This window comes from Camelus dromedarius, chromosome 13 (genome assembly GCF_036321535.1).
Source record: "Camelus dromedarius isolate mCamDro1 chromosome 13, mCamDro1.pat, whole genome shotgun sequence".
Classification (NCBI taxonomy): Eukaryota; Metazoa; Chordata; class Mammalia; order Artiodactyla; family Camelidae; genus Camelus; species Camelus dromedarius.
The window spans coordinates 47,103,270-47,110,498 of NC_087448.1; the positions used below are offsets into that span (position 1 = coordinate 47,103,270).

The 7,229-nt window shown below is 33.0% G+C and overlaps 1 non-coding gene across 1 annotated transcript; it reads left to right on the forward strand.

The window, feature by feature from the left end:
• The first annotated feature begins 6,930 nt into the window (after nucleotides 1-6,930).
• TRNAL-AAG (transfer RNA leucine (anticodon AAG)) lies at nucleotides 6,931-7,003 on the forward strand. The gene has a single exon. It is a non-coding gene; the product is annotated as a tRNA-Leu (tRNA).
• The last annotated feature ends 226 nt before the right edge of the window (nucleotides 7,004-7,229 follow it).

Consider the following 7,229-nt stretch of genomic DNA (forward strand, 5'->3'; position numbering starts at 1 on the left):
GTCATTTATCACAGAGATATGCTGCCAGCATTGAAAGGCATATATGAAAAAAAGAATAGTGACTGTAATATGAATATACAAATACAATTTTGTGTGCTTTTGTAACACGTAGATGATAAATAGATTGATATATAAATTGATATAATTAAATATATTCATTTATCCATAGATATAAGTGGATTCTAAACATAAGTAATGTAAAAATTATTATTTTTAAAAAGATACTTTCAGAAACACGTTGAAACTGCTGTGTATTTTAACATAGCAAATTAGAGGGAAGTACTCTTTGTTGGATAAGTTTAAAAAACAGACAAGGAAGAGACTGATGACTTGAATCATGAATTAAAAAAAGTCAATTTTTGAAATGTAAAGATTTTTAAATTATTTGAACAAACTCATGATACAATTATATGGGGAAAATTACAAGATTTTTTTATAAACATTACTGGTAATCTTAAAAATGGTGAACTGTTTGTGGATTATCAACCATTGTCCTGATGTTTATTGCCATAGGTTATTTTGATCTCTTTCTTCAAATATCAGGCCATCCCATTTGATTCCAGGATCAAATGAGGTGAAATACAGTGAAAGAGGAGCAGCATAAAACAAGGACAACAATGTGTTTCAAAAAGAACAAAGTTAATCTTAGGCAGGGAAATACTCATATTGTTTAATCACTGTGACAATTTTAAAGGTTAAAATAAGATGCTGATACACGACAGGAAAACTTGGAATATAGGGTAATTTAATAACATGTTGACCATCATTGATTTTTTTTTCTCCATTTTGTCTTTCTTGCTTGTAAAGCCTAGTTAAATTTTGCAGCTGCATTTTAGATTCTTAACTCCACCTTTTTTCTTTGGGTTAAGGTGACAAGTTAACACACAAGCCCCTCAGAGTCCCAGTATAGTTATCATATGAAAGAATGTTACCAAAACTTTACATGGAGGGAGACTAACTGAGGAAGAGAGTCTTTGGGGCTTGCAGACATATGTACAGATTCAGGATTTAGAAATCCTAGGTATAGAGTGAGAGCAGTTTGGAGCAGAGCAGAAAACCATGATTAAGATCCATCTATGAAAAAGCAGGTCACTCCTGCTGGCACTTCCTCATTCACTCCCCTTGCAGAAAAGGGCAATAGCTAACCTGCAGTATAGACATTTGTTCCCCACCGTGTTACTCTAAATAGAAAGCTTCCCAAGAGGCTAACAAACATACACAGAATTCATACGCAACTTTTTCAAGGTTTTAGACTTAAATTTAAACAAGAATTGCCAGTTCAGTGAGCATTTTTCAATATTATTTATTCTCCAGGATTTGAACCCTTTCTATGTGAATCATATTCATTCATATCCCAGCCCCTTCTATCTCAACAGTGACAACCGAGGCAGTCCCTGGGTCAATTTCCTGGCACAGAGGTTACAGAAATGACAGTATATTTGAAATCCTGGAGCTTCACAGTTTGGGAGGCACTATTTTTGGAATCTTAGCCTAGACTGCACATACTCAATGCTCAATAATATTTTGAGTTACCTAGTATTTAATAAACATTTGTTTAATCATATAGCATAGGCTATGGTTATTTTCAACTAAAATCATCGACTGATACATAAATTGATAACTGGGTTACTGGTGGGCAAGAAAATGTTAGGAACATTATAGGAAGCTTGTATTTGTTATCTGATCTGTTTGTGACTAAAGGCAGAGAACATTCAGGTGGATTAAGACATGGGATTCTGGCAGCCCATGACATTCAGTGGCAAACAGCTAATTAAATTATTACCTGTGGTCACCTAGAATGAAGTGTCTATTAATGACAAGGCTTTGTGAGATGGAGTCACCTCTCAAACTGAACAGAATGAAGGTCATGAGGAATTCAAGGCTCTAGGGTAGGCTGGTTGCTTTTAATTTTGCTGGACAGCTTAAAGACAATGCATAACAAGCTTGAGGTTCTAAATTCACAGTTCAAAACTCAGACAGACAACCAAGGATTTTCAGTGTCTCTCATTTCTTTTTGCCTCTAGGCTGAGATAGATGAAAATCAAACTAAAACCTTGATCCTAAGGGTTTTCAATTTATGTAGGTTGAATTAAAAATCTGACAATGCATCAAATGTGACAGAGCTTTGATAGGGAAAGAATAAAACACTGACTGTAGGTAGAAGGACATGTTGAAAGATTTGGACATCTTAAAATACACCAAATATCCAAACTCCAAATCAACCTTTATTTCCAGCTGAGACATTACCCCTGTCTGATAGGTCTATTCCTGTCCTACTCAAAAATCTTAAAATTATTTGACCAAAGCAGTTTCTGCTAAAGAGAATTTAATCCTTCTCATATTCCATACCCAACAGCTCTCTTATTGTCTTCAGATTCTAAATAAAATCGAATTCCAGCAGATGCATAAAATTATATATTCAAATACAGGAGAAAAAGCTTGCAATCAAAAAAGAATACAGAATTTTGCATATTTTTTAAACTGGAAAATGCATGAGATAATGTATTTTAAGTGTGCTAGTCAAAGAATAAAGGATGATCATAATTTTAAGTGAAACTGAACTCATAGATATGGGTGCACTAATAGAGTTTCTAGGTTGATTGTGCTAGCTTGCAGAGAAATGATCATTTACTGGGATGGTTACTGAGATATTGATTAAAAGATCATTCACATTAACATAGGTGAACAATCTAGGAATTCATTGTTGGCGACTTCAACACCCCTCTATCAGAAATGGCCAGATCCAGCAGACGGAAAATCGGTAAAGATAATAGCTGAACTCAACACCACCATCAGTCTTCCCAATCTGATTTATAGATTTAATTTTATATATATATATATCTTAGACAGGGAAAGATTCATATTATTTAATCACTGTGACAATTTTAAAGGTTAAAATAAGATGCTGATATACCACATGAAAACTTGGAATATAGAGTTATATATAAAACTTATATATATATAAGTTTTAATGGAAGCTCCCACCAAAGGCAAGGTAAAATGGTCTATGGAAGATCTTCATTAAAAAGTGATCCTATTATAGAGAATATTACATTGGAAATAAGTTGGAGTTTGGAGAAGGTGAAAAATTAAATAAGAAATGAAAATTTGAAGAATTTCCCAGGAAACTTAAAACTTTTCAGAGTGACTAGGTCAAAACATTGCTTTTGATCCTAAATAAACCTCAGAACTCTCTTCTTCAACAGGCTAGCAAAATAGTGTTTAAGGACTGTGGTAGATTATATTAATAGCCTCACTATCTTACTCATCCATGTAGCTACAGTCTGTTATTTGACTTTGCAGTTTGTCCCATTTAAAACGTTGAATGTATTTTTTTCCCACCTTGACTTTGACTTTTGTGTATGACTGACTTTAGCCAATTGAATGTTAGTAAGTGTAAGTTGACCAATGGCTAGAAAAATGCATGTGCATTTGGGATTTCCATCCTGTGCTACAGCCAACTTCATGAAAGGATAATCCATGGGCTAACCTTCTAGTCCCCAAAGAAGGATGAAGGACACGTGGAGCACAGCTGAGATTCGCCAAAATCCCTGTAAAGTAACACCTAGAATTGCTTGTATGCCCAACCAAGTTGTATTAAATCATTTTTTTTCAAAATGACAGATTTTTTTACACACAGATTTTATGACTAAAGACCTGTTAAAAGCATAGCCTGTTTTATTTCCTTTGCTATTTATTATAATAGAAAATTTGAAAGGCCATTCTATAGTATTCAGAAAGAAATTTTAAATAAAAACTCAATAGAAATTGCATTGAATAAGGTCCTATAACAAACACGAGCATATTGGTAACCAAGGATGGTAGTAGAGGAAATTCTGGTGGTCATTCTTTGAGAGTATGAGTGGAAAGGAAAAGAAAAGGGGTGATCAAGAGAGTCTGCAGAAGAGATGGTCTCAGAAAGATGAAAAAGATCTACTCACAATATCTACTCACATTTCCTTTCTCTATCTGCCCAGATATCAGTCTACTCCTACATTTAAAATCCTTCACTTTCCTCCCAAACTTCTTTGCCTGTCCTTGCTAGCCAAGATCTAACCTAGACCACAGGGGTCAGTAAAGGGGCTTCAGAGTTTGGCAGAGGGAGACGGGATAAGGTGACGAAGGAGCCTAGAGAGTTTGAATTTATGACCACTCTTGCTGAATTTATGAATATATTTTTTTCATAGAAATAAATTCATTCTAGTTGTTTAGATTTTAAGGCACTTAATATGTTACTATGGCTCAAGTTCATTGTTGAAAAAATAATCTTTGGGGCAAAGCAAGAAAATGTCAATCTCGTGTATGACATTGCTAATAAGAGATAGTGTGTTCCGTACACTGTTGTAGCTGTCACACAATTGAGTTTCTTTAGAATCCCACCTATTCTTAATTGGAGACTGCCTGTGTGTATTAAAATAGCAATTAGAAAAATCCTATCTTACGTAACGGGTTAAATGCATACAATTATTAATAATCAAGTTCTGTGGATAAAATGAAAATAAATATTTTTCTTAAAATTTTTTATATTATTTAATATTTTGTTCTGATTATTTTAAAATATTATAAATTTGAAGAGTCAAAATATGTAGATAAGTGAATAAAACCTAAATAAATTATATTCTATGTTTTGTCTGTCACTATAAATTAAAAATGGAGAATTAGGTACTAGCAATTTATTATAGTCACTAAACATTGAAATTCAGCAGCAAATATAAATTATGTATTTTTAGTGCCAACATAGAAACTAGACGAGCAACTGTTTACATTTAAATATCTTTATGCATTTGAAATAATCACAATTTGATTCAAATATTATTTGCATTTTTATTTCTCACAAAATTTTCATATTTTTAAAAGCTTCAGTTGGCTAAACATACTGTAAGATTTGCCATACATAAGATAAGGCATGTATTTGAAAGAGAGAGAAACCACCTATGATTATTTCACAATTTTTTAAAACGATAAACTTAAATATATGAGGAAGGACTACTGGTAAGTGACTAGAAAAATAATTAATATTTTTTTTAAATGGAACCTGAAATAAGGAAATGTTTCTGAAGATTTTTGGCTTTGAATATCCAATTGTCAAAATGAGAGTTTCAGAATGGCGCTACCACGTCAAAGGCATATACATCAGTTGATCAGTATTTTCCAGAGGACTTTCTTGATGCTTGTTGGTTTCAGGATCCCAATCATGTAACTACCACAATTACTAAGAAGAAACCTTGGGGCCTTGTCTGAGTTCCAGCTGGCCTGATAGAGGGCTTTTCTTTGCTGCGTGAGTGGAGTAGCACTTCCCTTTCAAAGAGTTTATGTTCTGCAGATGGCTTCTTTTCTTCTCTTTTTCCTCTTTCCTTATCTGGGCCAATTCTTCTCTGCAGTAGGTATGATGGCTGACTGCCTAATCCACTTGCCACATGCCCTTAGGCTAAGCCAGGCTTCCTGGGCAGTAAATTCCAACTGCAACAAATTGCAAAATTTTTGTAGTATCTGACATATAGGGTGAGAATTAAATAAACAAATGCATGCAAAAGGTTGAGAATAATGCTTGGGATATATGTTAATTAGTGTCATGCGTTTTAGTTATTATAACACAAGCTGATATAACATACTACAGCAGGTGTTAAGAGTCTGTAGGAAAAGTTATAACCTGCACATTGGGTCAAAGAAAAATTCATCTGTGAAGAAGAGGTTAGGTATTTGAATATGTAGACAAAGTGGAAGACAATCAGTGATGAAAATGAAGGAAAGATTGTTAAAAACAAAATAAAATTTATATTTAATGCAGAAAGTGATAAGGGATTCACTTGATAGGATTTCAGAATAAAAGAACAAAACATTTTAATATATCAGCATGAGGAATTCTTACTTGATTTTCCTGCTATGAAGAGAAGCCCTGCCTGAATTTGGATCTTGTTTTTTTCACTAACTATATATATATCTTGAGTAGGTTACTTAGACTTTATATGTACTAATATTTTTCATCGGTAAAATGAAATCTGATAGTTTCTCCTTCATAAGGCTGTTTTGGGAATTAAATAAAATATATATTCATATACATATATAACATATATGCATACACATATATGTATAATATTGGTTAGAAAAGTTTTGACATGTAGTAAGTGTTCATTAAATGCTAGATATTTCAATATCACAATTATTAATAATATAACCAAAAGGTATTATCAAGAAATTGATAGGGTGGGCTTATTAAAAACTCTTAAGGTAAGCCTTAAAGGAAGACATGCCATTACCTTAATTAAAAGAGACATGAGCAAATGTAAAGATTCAGGCTGAAAAGACGGAGCTTACCATTTGGGTGGTATTAAACTTAAAGCGCTTGTAAGAATTTCATTGTTGTTCAGGTCACCAGAGTTCTAGGGCTTAAAGACGTTCAGAAATGGTCGGAGATATAACTAAGTGTGCTGGAGTGTGATGAGAGAGATAACGGAGTGTGCTTGGGTAAAGTCTGGGAGGCATGGAGGTTGGCAATAGAAGGAACAGTCATGGATAAAACAACTTGCCCAAGTAGCAAATCTGGGATTCAGAGGTTAGTTTGATAAGCGTAGATGACTTAATTTCTTTGTAACTCAATTATCTTTAGAATGATGGGATAGGATTAGAGAACCTTTTTTTTTTCCCCCTGTCAAGAAGAATCCAATAATTTTAACAGAAGCTCTGTAACAAATTTTAAGTGTGGACAATTGATTTGAACACGGTTAATCTGTTAACAAAAATAGAGAAATATAAGATTCAATTCTGTGAGCCTTATGCTACTTCAAAACTACCCTCATGGACAGTTAGTCTTTTTTAATTAATGGTATTATCCATTCTTCTAAATTAATTTCATTTTTCAAAATTGCATTCCTATTTTCTAAAAACATTTGTGAGGGAAAACAAAAAATTAAGAGATTGAAAGGCTTGAAAGGAAGGTATAGCTCAGTGGTAGAGCTAATACTTAAGATGCATGAGATCCTGGGTTCAATCCCCAGTATCTCCATTAAAATAACAAACAAACAAACAAATCTAATTACCTCCTTCCCCTCACAAAAAAAAAAAAATACTTTAAAGAAAAAAAATTTTTAAAAAGCATACACTAACTACTATATATAAAATAGAGAAACAAGTTTATACTGTATATCACAGGGAACTATATTCAATATCATGTAGTAACTTATGATAAAAAGAATATGGAAATAAATAAATGTATGTTCCTATATGACTGA